Source organism: Leucoraja erinacea, chromosome 29 (assembly GCF_028641065.1).
Source record: "Leucoraja erinacea ecotype New England chromosome 29, Leri_hhj_1, whole genome shotgun sequence".
NCBI classification, from domain to species: Eukaryota; Metazoa; Chordata; class Chondrichthyes; order Rajiformes; family Rajidae; genus Leucoraja; species Leucoraja erinaceus.
Genome location: NC_073405.1, coordinates 18,011,482 through 18,032,036, shown reverse-complemented (window position 1 = coordinate 18,032,036; position 20,555 = coordinate 18,011,482).

Below are 20,555 nucleotides of genomic sequence, written 5' to 3'. Positions count from 1 at the left end.
ACTTGGGTGGGGGAGGGAAAGAGAGAGGGAATGCTGGGGCTACCTGAAGTGAGGGAAATCAATATTGATACCACTGGGCTGTAAGCTGCCCAAACGAAATATGAGATGCTGTTCCTCCAATTTGCGTTTAGCCTCACGCTGACAATGGAGGAGACCAAGGACAGAAATGACTGTGTAGGAATGGGAGAGAGAATTAAAGTTTCCGGCAACCGGGAGATCAGGTTGGTTAATGGGGGCTGAGCGAAGGTGTTCCATGAAACGATCGCCCAGTCCGTGTTTGGTCTCGCCGATGTGTAACAATCTACATCTTGAACAACGGATAGAGTAGATGAGGTTGGAGGAGGTGCAAGTGAACCTCTGCCTAACCTGAAAGGACTGCCGGGGTCCCTGGACAGATTCGAGAGAGGAAGTATAGCGACAGGTGTTGCATCTTCTGCGGTTGCAGGGGAAGTTACCTGGGGAGGGAGTGGTTTGGGTGGGAAGCGATGAGTTAACCAGGGAGTTGCGGAGGGAACGGTTTCAAGGTGTCCTCTCGATGTACAAGGGACTCAGTGACGGAAAGGGATGGAGATGGGAAAATGTGGCTAGTGTTGGGATCCCGTTGAAGGTGGAGGAAATTTCAGAAGATTATGGGTTGTGGGTTTTAGTGGGCTTGACACCCACCTTGACAATTCTAACCAAGCATCCCAGCCAGTGACCAGTACTTCCTAGCATTCTGAATGGCAAGGGATGAATGGACTTTGCAATTACCTTTTTTCAATCAGTCTTTGATGGAGAAACATTCGGCCATCTGGAATGAGGGTGGAGGGGATGGGATGCAATCCTTAATCTTGAGGCTTATTTGCTTACATCCCATTTTACACAAGAATCAGTCCTGACTGTAAACCTCCATGTAGATCAGCTTCTATCAATGGTCCATGTTTTTTTAAACAGTAAGATTTTTAATTATCTTCTTACAAGATGAATGTTACATACATACCATTAACAAAAAAATCCATGTCGCTTCTGGTACTGCCTCTGGCCATTTTCCGAACCATCAGTGAGAATCTAACAGGCCCTTCACTGAGAAGAACAGAAGGACTGTCGGAACCAACCCAAAGCTTCCCCCTTTAATCAAAGGCAAGCAGTCAGTGCAAAATATCTTCAAACGAATTGCATCAGAAAAGATAATTTTTATCACTTAGTCTTGATCCTGCAATTTAGAATTCCATAATTACAGAGTGGTCTGCCTTCATCAAAGTGGATTAAAAAAAAATCAACTCATTCTTGATGACCACAGCAGAAAATAAAATGAAGGCGAAGGGAAACAAAAGCAGAAAAGGTTGATTTTTGTGAGCAATTTTCTTGAAAATCTTTTGTGCTTTGTAACATATGACAAACATAATTTTTTTTTAATTGTGTATTTGTTCCTTTTTTAACAAAAACCTGTCAAATTAAAAGAAACAAAAAAAGCATTTAAAATACATTTATTTGTTCATATTACGTTTAAAGACAGTCTATTTTTTCACTGTAGAAATGTTTGTGACTGGCTATATATCATTGGATTCCAAATGTTAAAAAGAGCTTTCTTTGTACCATGTTAAGGATGTGCTCCATTTTTCAAGATTGCTTTACTCCTTTGTTTTGCCCCAAAAGGAACCCCGTTATGTTGGGATAAATAGAAAAATCGCCTGGGGCTCGAGACTGCTACCTGGTTTACTCTGACGTGTTCCTTGTCAACGTCTGTGATGAATTTACTCAATAACTCGTGAAAGTTGCCAGACTTAATCAGTATGAGACAGCCAAATTAATGGGATGTTGAGAAAAAAAACAAAGGAACTGTCATTTGTATGAGGGCCAAGTGATTATTGCTTTTGAACAAATGTTACTTATAACTGAAAATATAATTGGTTATAAAAACCACTGTATGTAGATATGTTGACTTTGTATTAAAGGAAGATTGTCTGGAGAAATTCTGTGGGTCATTCCTTCAAGGTGTCCTCTTGATGTACAAGGGACTCAGTGATGAAAAATGTTATATGACATTTGCCCAGATCATCTATTCCTTCCATGCTTTGTGATCTGTTAAATTTGTTACACAGCAATTTAATTTGTTAAGCAGCGTGTGGTAACCCAAATGAAAATAGTGACTTTTTTTAATGAGTTTCTTATTAATGCCAATAGGATCTGCCATGGTGCTGCTTAAGGTGGACTGAACCATTGTAAAATAGAGTGACTTCCACAGGTGCTACAATACAGAATTGATTTATGTAGCACCTTTCCTGACCTTTGATGCTCCAAAGTGCTTCACTGTTAATTAATGGTTTTCCTAGTGTTAATAGGAGAGTATATCCTCATCATGCCATTGGTGTAACATTTCACAGGAGAATGCGTAGTCTAACCTGGGTAAAAATCAAGAGGCATTTTAACGACAGATGGATCTTGGTCTGGGAATTGCAATTGCTCAGTTGTAATTAGGGTAGTGAAGAGTTAGAAGAGTCACAAGTGTCGGATAACATGGGATCTTTGTATATTTCTCTCTCAGTGAAAGCAAGGCAAATCTTGACACATTTCCCAATATTTACTTTTTTTTAAAATAATGTTTCCAAGAACAAACTGTAAAGTACAAAAGACAGAGGCATTACATTACAAGTGGTGCTGTCCATTCAGCTATGTGGGAAGAGAGAAATTGATTCTGCTTTGTTCTTTATGTTTGTCATGTCATAGAGCAAGCACACCAGTCCTCATATCAACCCATACCACAGGTGGGAAACACGGTGCCAGTTAGAACTCTGTGTCAACTCGTTTCCTTAATGAAATGATCTAGTGGAAATGTCATAAAAATATAAGAATTGCTGAGAAAAGGATAATGTTTTCCCATCAGGCCGTTCACAATAGTTTTGAGGTATCACTTGGATGTAGTCCTAAGACTGCTTCAATCAATTGCTCATTTTTAACTTGGAAGCATGCAGGTTTTCTACATTCATATCAACTGTGGTAATTTGGCTTTCAAGTTGGGGCCAATTGGTTTTAGCTGGATAGGACCCAGCACAAATCTGGAATATTCGGGCAATTTTGAAATTCTCGTAGTTGGGAGACTAAAATGGCAGCAAGGCCAGCAGCATAATCGAGGACGTCGCACCCTGGCCACCCCCTCAACTCCCTCTCCCATCGGGCATGAAGGTATAGAAGTAGGAAAATGCACACCTCCAAATTCAGGGACAGTTTCTTCCCAGCTGTTCCCAGCCTACCACAACCAGAGAGCAGTGCTACTATCTACCACTGGTGACCCTCGGACTATCCTTGATCGGATTTTGCTGTCTTTACCTTCCACTAAACATTATTCCCTTATCATGTATCTATACACTGTAAATAGCTCGATTGTAATCATGTATTGCCTTTCTGCTGACTAGAAAGCACGCAACAAAAGTTTTTCTCTGTACCTCGGACAATAAACTCAACTAACTGCAATGTTAGTGCAGTGAGCATCAAGAACATTGTGAGGTAATGAAGGGTTTTAATTGAGTGATAGAGTCATGTAGTGTGGAAACAGGCCCTTTGGCCCAACCTGCTCACACTGCCCAACATGTCCCATCTGCACTTGTCCCACCTGCCTGTGTTTGGCCCATATCCCTCTAAACCTGTCCTTTCCATGTACCTGTCCAAATGTTTCTTAAACGTTGCAATATTACTTGCCTCAACTATCTCCTCCGACAGACCATACACCCACCCCCTTCAGTGTGAAAAAGTTACCCCTCAGGTTCCTATTAAATCTCTAACCCCTCACCTTACACCGTTGTCCTCTGGTTCTTGATGCCCCTTCTCTGGGCAAGAGACTCTGTGCGTCCACCCGATCTATTCCTCTCATAATTTTGTAGTGATTAAAAAGGTTTTGTAGTGATTAAAAACTCTTGCAAACCAACCAATTAGTAAAGCAGAACTCAAGTGTTACTCACTGGTCTGACTCTTATACTGAGACTTTATTGATAAGACTAATCATAAAATTCAAAAAATGATTTTCTAAAATTATGTTAGGAGTGGAGACTGCTCATGCCAAGCAATGGGACTCTTCTCTCTTCCGACACCACATGCTAGGATTTCCTTTCATTGATCAAAGTGCAGGTTCATGGATGGGGATGTGATGGGGGTTGTTGAAAGTCAGAAACTGCAGGCGCTGGGAATCTGAAATAGAAACAGAAAAGGCTGGAAACATTCAGTAGGTCCGGCAGAATCCGTGGAAAGAGAAACAGCGTTGCTGTTTCAGTTCTAAGATGCTTCATGAGGATAATGATGGTGGTGTTGGGAGGAAGACATCCAGATCAACTATATCCTCAATAGGACCTACATACGGGCAACATTAATGAAAGGAAGAGTGTTGTACGTGTTAGATAGGTACATTACAGGATTAATAACAGTCATGTGAAATCACACGACTGGGTTGAAAACAAATAACGAAATGCTGGACAACTTCTAATAGATTGAGAAAATACTGCCATGATAAATGTGCCTGTCCTGCATTACAGAACAATCCCTCGGCAGGTGAGTGATGGTTCCTTCAATTTGCAAACAAGAACAATTTACTAAAGTCCCCATTGCGTCAGTTCCAACAATGACTTATGTCCCATTGCTTAGATTTTGTGGTCAGCAGTGGGCGTTCTCCATTGAATGCACCTACGCTTACTGTGAGCTTTTGCACTGAGATTTGTGGCAATTGGAAGAGCCATTTCGGCGTGGTATCCTCGACAACAGGTGGAAGGCAAGTGTGAGCAGGGCAGTTGTTCCAATCAAACGGCCAGGGGTAAGGTTCCTTCCCAAGGCAAGCAGAGAGCTAAATCCCAGAAATAATCATACCAGAGGAGGAGAAGGCAGCTAATCTGCATATAGGTTGTAAGGTGGTCCATCTAAATATTATAATGTCAGATGATGTTTTAATATTATAATGTCAGATATCTAAACATTATAATGTCAGATGGTCCCCACAGAGGACCTCAGCAAAACTGGTGAGAGGGGCTGAAGCCATGAGGACAGTCCCCTAACAGCAGTGAGTGGAGGCCAAGAGTTCCTTCCAGGCCTCGCAGAATGCTCTACAATTGAATTGCTTCCCTGATGCCAACACTGTGAATCCTCAACTATGAGCATATTGACCATCCTGTTATCACCAACCCCCCCCCCCCCTCCTCAGGCCCCACATGTAGACATCCCCTCCCCAATGATTATTGTTGGACCCCATCCTGACCACAGCACAGTTCCCAGGTCACCAGATCACTGTGATTAGAAATCAGCTTTGAACAAGGGCCTTCCCATCAGCTTCCATCTCCTCATCCACACACTTCATGGATACTAATGTTCAATTCTCAAAGCAGAACACTCAGGAAATCTATTCTCCAACCCTACAAGTGCTCTTCTACCAACCATAGGGTCATACAGCATGGAATCAGGCCCCTCGACCCAGCTTGCACATGCCGACCAAGATCAGGGAAGGAAAAGGAAGAATCTATCTACCCTGTCTATGCCTCTCATAATTTTAATTCATGTCTCCCCCCAACCTCCAGTGTTCTGGAGAAAACACTCTGACTGACCAACCTCTCTCTGTAACTAATATGCCCACATTCCTGGCATCATTCTGGCAAACTTCCTCTGCACCCTTTCCAAAGCCTCCACATCTATGGTGGGGCGAGCAGAACTGCACACAATACTCGAAATGCGGCCTAACCAAACTCTTACAAAGCTGCCTGACTCCTGACTCCTATACACAATGCCCTGAACAATGAAGGAATACATACCATGTCCCTTCTTTACCACTCTTATCTACTTACATGGAATTATGGAGTTGGCCCCAAGATCCCTCTCTTCAGCAACTTTGCTAAGGGTCATGCCATTCATTGTATATTTTCCATTAATGCGACCTCCCAAAGTGTAACGCCTCATACTTCTTCAGATTAAACTCTATCTGCCATTTCTCTGCCCATTTCTGGAACTGATCCCACTGTGTACTTTAACAAACTTCCTCACAGTCTGTGATCCCAGCAATCTAGATGTTATCTGCAAACTTACTAGCCAACCCATCCACATTTACGTCCGAGTCATTAATATATATATAACAAACAGCAGAAGTCCTAGCACAGATCCCTGTAAAACTCCACTGGTCACAGACATCCAGCCTGAATATCGTCCATCCTAGCATCCTTTAAAGTGATAAATAAAGGCCGGTTCTTTCTTTCAGTGACCTTGAATTCCATCTTCATCTCTGATGATGTGCTCACTCATGCACAGCAAAAATATCTGTCCCTAATATACAAAGTCATTCCTTTCGATGAGTAGGGCTTACTCTAAAATAATTCCCTTTAAAAATGGAGTTGAATAGCCATTGTAAGGACATAAGCTAGAGACTACAGTTCTGCCATGACATATCCCTTTGTATTAAATGGTGACATTAAGTTGACAGAGAAAAATAGCAATTTTACCAGTGTGCTTTAAGTCTAAACATTTGAAGCTTCAAATTTAATTATTATGGTAATAATTATGATTGCATTCCCTCAAGAATGGTGCAGTAAGTGCAGATATTTAACAGCATTTTTTAAATGCAGAACCCAAGAGCAAATTATTAACAGCTGAATAATTCTGCCTGCCGTAATGGCTTGACCTCCAGAGCTCTTGATAGAATGGTTATTTTGGCATTGATCCTAGTTTTGATATAATTATTGCTATTTCATATTTCACATTTTATTTCAGGGACAAGGCATCAACATGAATGCAGAAGGTCATTCATTATTATGGTCTGACCCACACCAACCAATCTTGTAGCTCTCAAAGATACACACTCATGTTCTATGCCATCTCTGAAGCAACTTTGCGAATATAATCTAGAATCTTTGAAGAGCCGCAGCATGCCTTACATGGGCAGTGACTTTCAGTGACGATGTACAGAGGGAGAATCTCAAGGATGAGGTAAAATCCTTTTATAAGATCCACCAGTAAAGAGCTGACAATTTAACTATTTTAAATTCTCACCAAATTCTCATCCTCTCTCCAGCTGAATTTTCAGGAGCAGGACAAACTTAAGTATAAAATGAGAACAGATAAAGAGAAGTGAAAGAAAGATTGTGCTGACAGACAACAAGTTGGAGACAAGGAATGAAATAGAAACTTGGAAAAAGTAATTTCAAAATATCTCATTTACTTTATTGCCTGTGTTGCTTCTGTTTTTTTTTTAAATTTCTGAGCACTGTTCTCTTATGGAACACTCACCTAAATATTATCTCTGAACATTCATTGGTACAGGGATAGGATAGGTTTAGAGGGAAATGGGCCAAACGCAGGCAGGTGTGACGTGTAGATGGCATATCTATCAGTGAGCAAGTTTTGCCGAAGGGCCAGTTTCCATGCTGTATGACTCTGACTCCATTAAATTTTATTTTTTTATCAGGCCTAACTTATTGTCGTGAGCTATTTGGAAACCATTGCACAAGTCCAACAATGTCTTGAGAAATGCACATTCAACTCAATACTTTGTGAACCAGTATTAGAATAGAACATTCATCAAGCAATTAGTGTTCATTTATAGTTGTGGAGTAGCTCTCTGTCATTGCATATTCTTGGATAGTTTGTCAACTACAAATAAACTCCAGCATTAATCTCACCAGTACATGGCCAACAGGTTTCAGCTCTCTGACTACCTGAACATCAACCCAACATCACCCAACTGATCTATCATCAGCCAGGAGCCCTGACAGTGAATATCATCAAGTTTTTATCTAAGGTTCCTGCCTATAATCAACTGGTCCCCAAAAAGGAAGCGATCAACAGTGTTTGGCAACCATTGTTTACACAAACTAGATCATCGGAGATGTCCTCATTCTTTAGGAAATGGGGGTTCCCTTCTTGCATTATAGATGAGGCTCACACCAGGGTTTCCTCTATATCCCGCAGCTCGGCTCTTGCTCCCCCTCCCCCCATTCGCAACAAGGAGTAAGTACCCCTTTATTACCTTTTGACCTTTGACCTTTAACCCTTGTCCTCATCTTTCACACCATCACCCGTCGCATACAGCATATAATCCTCCAACACTATCACCACCTCCAAAGGGATCCCACTACTGGCCATATCTTCCCATTTCCACCCCCTTTCTGCTTTCTGCAGAGACCGTTCTCTACGCAACTCCCTGGTCAACTCGTCCCTTCCCACCCAAACAGCCCGCTCCCCAGGTACTTTCTCCCGCAAGCGCAGGAGATCCAACGCCTGTCCCTTTACTTTCCCCCTCGACTACATCCAAGGACCCGACAGTCTTTTCAGGTGAGACAAACGTTCACTTGCACCCTCTTCAACCTCATCTACTGTATCTCCTGTTCCAAGTGTCAACTTCTGTACATCGGCGAGACCAAACACAGGCTCGGCGATCATTTTGTTGAACACCTCCACTCAGTGAGCCTTAACCTACCAGATCTCCCAGTTGCTCAGCACCTCAACTCCCCCTCCCATTCCCAATCTGACCTTTCTCCAAATTGGAGGAACAGTACCTCATATTTCGCTTGGGTAGCTTACATCCCAGAGGTATGAACATTGACTTCTCTAACTTCAAATAGACCTTGCTTTTCCTCTCTCTCCATCCTCTCCCCTTCCCAGTTCTCCCACCAGTCTTACTGTCTCCGACTACATTCTATCTCTGTCCAACCCACTCCCCTGACATCTGTCTGAAGAAGGGTCTCGACCTGAAACATCACCCATTCCTTCTCTCCGGAGATGCTGCCTGTCCCGCTGAATTACTCCAGCATTGTGTGTCTACTACTGTTTACACAAAGATTGGTGTTTCCTGAGAAAGTTATTCTTTTTTCACCATTAATATGGAGTCCTAATGTGCCTCCATTTTAATGCACAAAATACACAGCCCCGTCGGTCAAACAAGCAAACACTATTCAAACAACATAATAGCAAACACTGTACAAGGTATCACAAATCATAACCTGTCGACAATCAGATAATTTATTCTAGCTGATGAATAATCACCAACTATAACAGAAAAATGAACTTCCAGATATATTTCCAATCATACCTTAGGGGATACACTAGTCCTCTGAGAGAAGACTTGACTTAAAAATGAGTCCATATAGAGTTCTAAAGTCTTACAACACAGAACAAGTCCTACACCACGACAAGCCCATGTGGACTATCAAGTATATGGACACATTTATCTGTTTTGTAGTTATTGCCTGCTATTTTCTGTGTGCTTAAGCAAAGCAAGAATTTCATTGTCCCATACAGGGACACATGACAATAAACTCACTTGAACTTGAACTTGAAGTGCCTATCAATACTGATCCTGTTTCTCACCACTTGGTCTATAGTCTTTTATTCCTCACTGCGATGTTTCTTAAATGGTGTGAAAGTATTGCCGTTAACCACTTTATTAGGCAGTGTGTTCCAAATAGTAACCATCCACGTGGTGAAAAATGTATTCCCCACTGTCTAAAACATTACTGGATGAGTTAAATGTTATTATGCCGACTTTGAACAGGCAAACAGAGTTCCACCAAGGCACTGGTTCTAACTCATGCATCTCGTTGGCTGAAGCCTGATTTGCTTTCATGGAGGTAAAGCGACTGTCTTTGACGGAGACCCTTGGACGGGATCAGAAATCGTTTGCAAATTGGAAGGTACACACTCTTCGCCGCCATCTTCGAACTTTCACTTCAAAAGACCACAGTCTCCATCTGCCTCAAGGAAACCTCCATCATTCTGGTCCCCAAATCTTAAATGCCCGCACATTGTCCATATCCCTGTTTTGCATGCATATCCATATGGATCCAAGGACAAGATGATCTATCTCAATGATATTAGCTCTGACAACAACAATGATGAAGTGCTCTGAAAGAATGGTAATGAATCACATCTGTGCCAAAATTACAGACACGCTAGACCACATGCAATTTGTGTACAGGAAAAAATGTTTGGAAATGACTCAATTTTTAGTTTTAGTTTAGTTTAGAAATACTAAACACTGGGCTGTAAGCTGCCCAAGCGAAATATGAGATGCTGTTCCTCCATTTTGCGTCTAGCCTCACTGACAATGGAGGAGACCGAGGACAGAAAGGCGAGTGTGGGAATGGGAAGGAGAATTAAAGTGTTTAGCAACTGGGAGATCAGGTAGTTCAGGCGGACTGAGCGAAGGTATTCAGCAAAACGATCGCCCAGTCTACATTTGATCTCGCCGATATATACGAGTTCACATCTTGAACAACAGATACAGTAGTTGAGATTGGAGGAGGTGAAATGAAACTCTGCCTAACCAGAAAGGACTATTGGGGTCCCTGGAGAGAGTCGAGGGAGGAGGTATAGGAATAGGTGTTGTATCTTCTGCAGTTGCAGGGAAAGGTACCTGGGGGGGGGGGGGGGGGGGGGGGGGTGGTTTGGTTGGGAAGGGATGAGTTAACCAGGGAGTTGCGGAAGGAACGGTCTCTGTGGAAGACGGAAAGGGATGGATGGGAAGATGTGACTAGTGTTGGGATCTCGTTGGGGGTGGTGAACATTTTGGAGGATTATGTGTTATATGCAACGGTTGATGGGGTGAAAGGTAAGGACAAGGGGGGACTCTGTCTCTGTTACGATTAGGGGGAGGGGGGGGGAAGCAAGGGCTGAGCTGCGGGGTATCAAGTAGACACGACTGAGGATCTCATCTATGATGGGAGAGGGGAACCCCCGTTCCTTGAAGAATGAGGACATATTTTACATCTTCCCAGGGATGTTAATTCTACTTGATTCTTAATTCGTCTTAATTCTACCTCATTTGTTTATTCTGTTATTGTGCTTTAGGGTTTGTTTTTTTTGCACTGCTTGTCATTTTCATACTCTATAATCTTCATGCAAGCAAGGAATTTCATTGCACTGTTGTATTCGACAATAAACTAATCTGAATCTGAATCTGAATCCTCTTAAAACTCTGCATTCCGGCTTTGGATACCTGTGTCAAATCTGCCATCTGTCTCCGCCTGCACTCTCTCAGTGCTGCATTGGTATTGCAAAGATGACATAATGAGCACATATTGATTCTTAGCTCCCAGCGCAGTGGATTCTTAGGTGCTTGGACCATAGATAGTAATGAAAAATGAATACTGAGTTAGCACAGTACTTTTCTCAATCTTCCTTGCGTGTGTTTCCTGCGGGTGCTCCGGTTTCATTTCACTTCCCAAAGACATGTGGGTTGCAGATCAATTGTCCTCTGTAAATTGCTCCTGATGTGTAGCGAATGGATGAGAAAGTGAGACAACATAGAACTAGCATGAACTGGTGTGCGATGAAGGCCAAAGGGCCTGTTGCCGTCAAATAAAAATACTAAAAACTAAAACTAAACTAATGTATTGCAACTAGCCTCCAACTAGCTTCTCACTGGAGTGGAGAGATAATCTAAGGGCAAGCAGGAAGCTGTTCAGCTGTGCCTCAATCATTCCATTGGAAGTGCCCCTTTCAGTTTACAGCTGTCAAAGCTGAATAGGTCCTCATGCCAATAGCTTTGAGGGAGTATGGTGTACACTGCAGCACAGAAGGAACCTCATTCATCGCAGAAGTGAGAGAGGCCCTTATCTTATTTTCAACAGCAAAATAATGGTTTAAAGGTTGCTGCAGTGAGATTGAGCCTTACCATCTACAGCAGTGAGTGGCCCTTTTATACAACAATGATGAGAGAGCTCCTATAAACTAGCAAAGTGGGATCACACCGAGACCCCCTTTTTATATTCTATTGTCATTAGAGGGCCCCTAATGAACTACAGTTGTGGTAGAGACACGTACAGTGACAGCAGTTAGTCACATGAAGGCTGATGCAGGGAGAGAGCCAACAATATATACTGAGAGAGACTGATATGGACTGAAGCAGTAGAGTAGATCCCTTTAAATTTATAGTAATGATGAAGGTCTTTATTGACTGCAGCGGTGAATGAGCACTGTATTGAATATGGCAGTGAAAGGTACACTATACAATGCAGAAGGGACAGCAACCCTTATTATATAAAGCAGTTAGGGAGTCCCTTATAGATGACAGCAATGGCAGTGATGAAATCTCCCATTGACTGAACTAGTGAACTAGTGTCAGAACATGTTATTGTCTGTGGCAGTGAGGTATCCCCCAGGACTAGCTAGGTGAAGGGTCCTTATAGACTCAAGCAGTGAGCAAACTCATAATAGGTTGTGCTAGTGAGAAAGATACCTGTAGAATAGAGCAAGGAAGAGTCCTTCCTGCCTAGAGGAGTGAGACCTTTGTTATCTACGTTTGTGAGATAGTTCCTTATAAACGACAGTAGTAATTGAACACCTCATGTTCTGCAATGGGAAAAGTATCTTAAGGGGCTGTCCCACTTGGGCAACCTAATTGGCGAGTTTAGAAGAGTTTAGGAGAGATTGAAAAAATATCATGTTGAAGACTTCCTTCTACTATGTAGAAGACCTCCTTCGACCTCCTTTGACTGTGTTGAAGACTAGCTTTGTCTAGCTATGTCTAGCTACGACTAACTTCTGGAAAATTGGACACCGAATAGTAGAGAGTGAAAATGACCTCCTTCGATCTCCTTCGACCTCCCTTCGACTATGATGAAGACTATCTACGACTACCTTCGACTACCCTCGATTACCTACGACTAACATGCCGACCTACCATGACCTTCTACGACCTACTACGACTAAACCTACAAGTGAAAAAAGTATCGATTATTTCCATGGCGACCTTTTTTTACTCGTGGGCATTTTTCAGCATGTTGAAAAATATGCCATGACCTAGTTGAGTCCTCAAGTACACGGGGACTACTCTCGAGCATGAAGGAGAGTTACAAAGACCTCCTAGGACCTCACGTTGACCATGCTGCAAGTATGAGTCGAGGGCAAACTCACCAGAAACTCGCGGATTAGGTCGCACAAGTGGGACAGCCCCTTTACACTCTACAGAATTACCTACCTCACTGCCGTCAACTACAATCAAAGCAACAGTGAGGAAATTAATTGTAGACAAAGCACCTCTAAAGTCCTCAACAGTCCCTTGAAGGTTCACAAAGCCCCTCTCAGGTCCACTGAAGCCTAAAATTGTGAAAGAGGACCTTTGAAAGTGCGGCAGTATGTGAGATTGTTAAAGATTGCACTTGGTATCCGAGTCCCTTATTATCTGAGGCAATGAGGGGGCTCATGATAATATGTAGCAAAGAGGGAGTTCCTTAAGGCCAACACTTGTAGAGAGCCTCCTTATACACTGCAACAAGGTGAAATAGTCGACAACTGCCTTAGACCTTTATCAATAATATCTGAGCGCTCCTTATACAGAAGCTGCAGAAGTCCACAATTGTGAGACGGTCTCTTACTGACTATCAGAGATCCTGAGAAAAAGCAGCCATTAGTGGGGTCGTATGATGCAGCAAGGAAGAGCTCTTCATTGTGCACAACAGAAGATGAGTCCCTTTATAGACTGCGGCAGTGAGAGAGACTATCTATACATTACAACAGCATGAGTGCCCTTTGTAGCCGACAGCCAGGAGGAAGCGCCTTATCAGATGTAGCAATGATGGAGTAGCTTAGAGTATGCTTCAGTCAGGGAGTTCCTTATAGCCTACTGTAGGGAGGTAATCCCAGGAATCTAAAGCAGCCCCTTATTAAGCTGAGCAATTTAGGGTTCATGGCAATAAGAGAGCACCTTAAAGAAAACAATTGTAAGGGATCACAATGGAGAATTGAGCAGGGGATGGAGCAAAAAGTTGCCCGTCAGCTTCCTATTATATTATTCCCCTCTTTGCCCTCTCATTCTTGATTCCCCTATGCTGGGAAAAAAATGCATTAAGCCTTTCTATTCCCTTTATGATTTTATATACCTCTATAACATCACTGCTCAACCTCCTACACTTCAAAGAATAAAGTCCTAGCTTGTCCAAACTCTCAAGTCCTGGCAACATCATCATAGATCTTTACTGTACTCTTTACAGACTAATGGCATCTTTCCTACAGTAGACTGACTAAAACTGACCATAGCACTCAAAGCCTCACCAATATCTTGTACAATGTAACATAACGTGTTAACTTCTATACTCAATTGCAGACACAAGGAATGGTAGAAGTTGGAATCTTGAGCAAAACATGAAGAGCTGGAAAAACTCGGCGGGTCAGGAAACATCTGTGGAGGAAATGGACAGACGGCATTTTGGGTGGGGACATTTCTTTAGCCTTTGAACGTTGTCCATCCTTGAAGTGGTAGGTGGATACAGGTGAGGGAGGTTTGATAGCCTGATGGGTGCAGTGATACAGGCTACTGGTGAGCAGGAGTCAAAAAGGTATAGGAGGAGTCGACAAGGAGGAGTTGAGGAGTGAGCTGTAAAGGAAAAGGGGGGAATGTTGATGGAGAGGGACAATGGGAAAGAAGGAAGATAAAAGGGAAATTAGTGAGTCAGGAACGGGAGAAGCGAGTACGAAGGTGGGGAAAGGAATAGAGTGACGGGTGAGATGGTAGAATAAATGGGAGCCCCATTGTGGTGAGGTGGGGGGGCACACGAAAGAAGAGGGGGTAGAGAGTTATTACTTGAAGTTGGAGAATTCAATGTTCGGACCATTGGGTTGTAAGTTACCCTCTGGAATAAGAGGTGCTGTTACCCTAGTTTGCCACACTCTGGGAATGTAGGTGGCCAAGGAAAGATAGGTTGATATGGGAATGGGAAGGGGACTTAAAAGTGGTTAGCAGCAGAGAGATCCAGCAGGCTTTGGCTGACAAAGAACAGGCGTTCAGCAAAACATAAAGGAAGCCACATCTGGAGCAGTGAATGCAGTACATGGGGTTTGAAGAGGTGCACTCGAACCTCTTTCTTGAAGAGGTGCAGGTAAACTTGTCCTTGGTCACGTGAACCTATCAGGGCCCAGTGAGTTCCCTAAAGCCCCGGACATTTAGTCTATCCACTCACCAACATATAAGTATAAGTATATACAAGTATAAGTATTTATTATGTCATTTGAACCTAAGTTCAAACGAAATTACGTTTCTGCAATGATACAAACGAGAAAAAAACCAAGACACACAATTAACACAATGTACATAAACATCCACCACAGTGAATCTTCAAACACCTCCTCACTGTGATGGAAGGCAAAGTCCCTGCACTCCATTCTTCTCCCGATGTTAAAGCCCCCGGTGGGCGATGGCAAGTCCCGCAGCCATTAAAGCCGCGCCGGGCGATGTAAGGTCCCGCTCCGGGTCGTTTTCAACCTTGAAATTCGGGCGGGAGAAGTTGCCGTTGCGGGAGCTCCGAAAAGCGGTCTCCCACCAGGGACCCGCGAGCTCCCGATGTCACCATCCACCGGACCTGCGGCTGGAGCCTCCGAAGCTCCGGAGTCGGGTCGCAGCTGCGCGCCACCACAGCTCTCCACGCTCTGAAGCCGGCCAGCTCCACGATGGTAAGTTCACTGGCTCCACGACTGAAGCCCCAGGTCATTCCGGTTGGAGGCCGCTCCACGGTGCTAGATCCCACCAACAACGGAGACCCGATAGGGAAAAGGTCGGGTCCCCCGTACAGGGAAGAGATTTAAAAGTCGTCCCGCCCCCCCATCCACCCCCCACATATACACTGACAAAAACAATATATAAATCATAACCAACTGTACACTCAGCGGGACATAAATTTTAAAAAGACAGACGGACTGCAGAGGCCGCTGCGGCGAGGCGCCGCCATATTACTCCAACATTATAGCTACATTTTCTGCACTCCAATACCATATTCGGGGTTGAAGGACTTATTTTTTGTTGATATTGTACAATATTTCAACTTTTCATTTGGCCTGGAATTGTTCAATGAAATGAAATATGAAAAATGTACAAATTGACTGGCTTTTGACGGCTAAAATGTTGATTTTTTTTTTTCAGTCGTGATAGCAATGTCTGACGAAAGGCTGACATTTACAGTACACCAACTATTTATTAAGGATTATTGGTATTTCATCTTTGCAGAAAGGCAACGGTATCAGTGAGATTGACATGATTGATAATAGTCTTTCTTATGGCAAGGATTATTTGAAAGGTCGCGTTCAAGGTTCAAACTGAACCGCTTGTTGATTAGTCCCGGACACATTGCACAGTGAAACTGCCTGGCAAAGAGAGCACAAGTTCTATGTAGTTCCCTATTGATCAGAATACTATTTGCATTTGAAAGTGCCATTCCATGCAATCAGCTGACAGTCTCCTGCAGGGTGTATCCTAGAATAGGAGACCTCCAACTGATTGAAACACTCAACTATCAGCGTCTCCAGCACTTTAATTGCCTCTCATTCATTCTCTTTCTGGCGTGGAGCTGCATGCAAGCTGCTGGAGTTACTCAGTACGGGATAATCATTTCAGTCTCCAGTGATCTTTGAAACAAAATGGGGCTGGGGTGTTGCAAAGGGCAAGACAGAATCAGAATGGTGGGAGATAACTAAAAAGGTGGGTTAGGCCCACAAGATTTTTTATGTCTTGAAACATTCGAGGGGGTGCTTTGCACTGAACAGATACTGAGATAAATATTACCAAGTAGCTCACCCAACAAAGAGCTTCAGGAATGTTAGGATAGGGGTTGGTCTATCCACAGTCAACTAGTGTGGAACATTGATCTATGACTTGGCGATCAGGCTTGCTTAGTGCAGATATCATCCAGCAAATCAATCATTTTGCTAGCCATGACCCTGTGACAAATTCAAAAAACAGGCCGCAATCCAGTATAAGAGAACAACTTCTGCTATTGTAGACACAAGGAATTGCAGATGCTGGTTTAGAAAAAAAAGATGCAAAGTGCTGGAGCAACTGAACGAATCGGGTAACATCCCTGAAGAATATGGATAGAAGACATTTTGGGGGTCGGGACCCTTCTTCAGAATGATTGTAGTAGAGGGCAGAAAGCTAGAGGAGAGGTAGACAGGAACAAAGTCTGGTAATAATACGTTGTTTAACAAAGACCCACACCATCCTGGCCACACACTCATTTCACCATTGCCATCGGGAAGAAGGTACAGAAGCTTGAAAACTGTAACGTCCAGGTTCAGGAACAGCTTCTTCCCTACAGTCATCAGGCTATTAAACACCACAAATAAGCTCTGAACTACAACAGACTATTATTATTATTATTATTACTATTACACTATATTTGTTTATTTATTGAGTATGTGTGCATGACTCTTGACTCTTACAGGTGAGTTGCATTTTTGATTGGCAGATGGTTGGGCAAATGCCACAGAAGAAAGAAAAAGTGTGAGACAAGGATAGAAGAGGCACAAAATGCAGAAGGAATATAGGTGAAAGGGGATGGGAGAGAGAGAAGGGGAAAGGGAGAAATAAGTGTGCACCAGGTGGGGCACAGGGAAGAGAGGAGGGAAAAGAGTGGAGAAAGGGGAGGGGGTGATGTTTACAGGTTAGTTACCTATAATTGGGGAATACAAATGGTCACACGGTTGAAGCAACTTATACTATGGGTACGGAGTTTGTACGTTTTCCCAGTGAATGCAACTATAGATATCTTCCAAATCCGCACATCCTTTGGAAACCCAGTGCAAGGCCAATTTTCTGTAAGTTTCAATTTGTTCCATATTTAGATGAGAAATAAAATGATGGAGTGTTAAATAAATATGAATGAGATGAAGTTCTCGCGAAGTCAAGTGAGGGTAATTGGGCAACGCCAATTGAAGTAGTGTCTAAACAGTCAAGACTTTTCTATGTGTGATGTTTTCAAATTAACATTGAACCAAATAGTTGCACCTACTGTATGCTTGACAGGATTAACCTTTATCTGTTTCACTGATATGCATAGTTGTGGTGGATAAGGAGAATTAACAATATTTGACAGCCATAGCACATAAATCCCTTAAATCCGACATAACTTACATTGTGGTAAGTCTTCAGACACCAGCCTGAAGAAGAGTCTCGACCCGAAACTTCACCTATTCCTTCGCTCCATAGATGCTGCCTCACCCGTTGAGTTTCTCCAGCATTTTTGCCTACCTTGTAGTATAAAGTTGTCACTGAAGATCTTTGAAGCTACATTGGAAAATATGCTACAATGTATGGATCATTGCTCCGCCAATCAAGACCGTGTACTAATAGCTACAAGCATCGGTGAAAGAAATCTTCAAACATTAGAGGAAATGATAATTATTCAGGCATTTGTAAACCTCAAAAGAAATATGTGTGAATTCATACAATAGGAAATGGTTTAACATGGCCTAAAGGAAGATGCATGCATAGCAATAAGTCAAAAAAAAGGTTTGTGCATTCATGAAAGCAAACCTGTCAACACTGCAGATTTTGTCATTTTCGAGCATTGTATTGTGGTATATTAGATTGGCAGGAAAACTATAATAGAAACACATTATGTACATAATATAAAGTGGATAAACAAGGCAACATCTCACAGGCATTACAGAAATGTGTTTGCATACTGACTCAGGTTGGAATTAAACATTCAAGGATATTTACAGAAGAGGAAATGTATTAGCCTGGATTTAACAGATGGAATAAAAACAGTGGAGAAAATAAACCCAGAGAATGAAAATACCGGATCAATTTGGGGAGTTAAGAAACAACCAGGGACAGAAAATATCTAGAAGTACAACATGGAGGAGGCAGTAGACGTACATGTAACACAGTAATACAATAATCATTGGGGACTAAAATACTTATAGACTGGGTAAACCAGATTAAGAGTAATAGTGTGGAGGACAAATTTATGGAGGGTGTAAGATGTGGTTTCTTAGATTAGTTTGGTTAGAAATCAGTGAGACAATTAGCTACTTTAGATCAAGTAAATTGAAATGAGAAGGTTAATTTCACAAATAAGGGGACTTTGGGAAGAGTAATCATTAAACAATGATTGTTATGAAGAGATGGATTGTGATTTAGTTCAATCTGAGGAATTTAAATGTAAGCAAAGCAAAACACAAAGGGATTGAGAGTGAATGAGATAATATCGTAAAACATTCACAGAACTGTACAGCAGAGGCCCAGGCCTTTTGGCACACGAGGTTTCCATGTGCTTCATATCTCTTGAACCCCTATATATTCATGTGCATATATAAAATCTCTCTTACATGCCACTATCTTATTTGTTTTCACCACCATCCCTGGCAGCCATCCCAATGCACCTACCACTCTTGTCCCCTCCTTGTGGTATCACACATATATTGGATGGTGAAGAAGGCTTTTGTCATGCTGGCCTTCATCAGTCAGGGAACTGTGTATAGAAGTCGAAACATTATGTTACAATTGTGAAAGACATTGGCGAGGCCACAATTGGAATATTGTGTTCAGTTTTCATCATCCTTCCAATCATCTTGAAAGTCATATTTCACAGATACTGCTGTTTTTAAATGTGCATTTGTCAACAGAGGGAAAATCTGTGAACCCAATATAAACTTCTCCAAGCCTCTGACAAGCGGGAATACATCTTCAGAATATAAAGAGAAAGTGAGGAATCCAGAGGTTTCATGTCCATTCTTTAAAGGTTATCCAGAGGAATTGTTTGTTAAACATTGAAAAATAGAAACATAGAAATAAAGGTGCAGGAGTAGGCCATTCAGTCCTTCGAGCCAGCGCCACCATTCAATATGATCATGGCTGATCATCTAAAATCAGTACCCCGTTCCTGCTTTTTCCCCATATCCCTTGATTCCTTTCCCTAAGAGCTGAATCTAACTCGCTCTTCAAAACATCCAGTGACTGGCCTCCATTGCCTTCTGTGACAGAGAATTCCACAGATTCGCTACTCTCTGGGTGAAGAGTCACCGTGAAGACAGCTACGATGGTGCAGCAGTAGAGTTGCTGCCTTACAGCGAATGCAGCACTGGAGACCCAGGTTTGTTCCCGATTACGGGTGCTGGCTGTACGGAGTTTGTACGTTCTTTCCTTCAAAGAGTTTGTGGCCAAAGTGAGAGGGGTCAGAGATGATCTTGCCCGCTTGCTTCCTGGCGAGGATGTGCGGGGATCCCTGGTTGGCGCGGTCCCGGTGGGCCAAAGGGCCTGTTTCCATGCTGTATCTCTAAACTAAACTAAACTAAATAAGTTTTTCCTCATCTCAGTCCTAAATGGCCTACCCCTTATTCTTAAACTGTGACCCCTGGTTCTGAACTCCCCCAACATCGGGAACATTTTTCCTGTATCTAGCCTGTAAGAATTTTATATGTTTCTATAGAAATCCCTCTCATCCTTCTAAATTCCAGTGAATACAAGCCGAGTCGACCCATTCTTTCATCATATGTCTGTCCCGCCATCCCGGGAATTAACTTGGTGAACCTACGCTGCACTCCCTCAATAGCAATAATGTCCTTCCTCAAATTAGGAAACCAAAATTGCACACAATTCTCCAGGTGCGGTCTCACCAGGGCCCTGTACAACTGCAGTAGGACCTCCTTGCTCCTAAACTCAAATCCTCTCGCAATGAAGGTCAACATGCCATTAGCTTTCTTCACTGCCTGCTGTACCTGCGTGCTTACTTTCAGTGACTGATGTACAAGCACGCCCAGGTCTCGTTGCACCTCCCTTTTTCCTAAAACAGAGCATGGAAGATTTTGTTTCCTTCACCAGGGATTGAAGCGTGAGAATTCAAGGC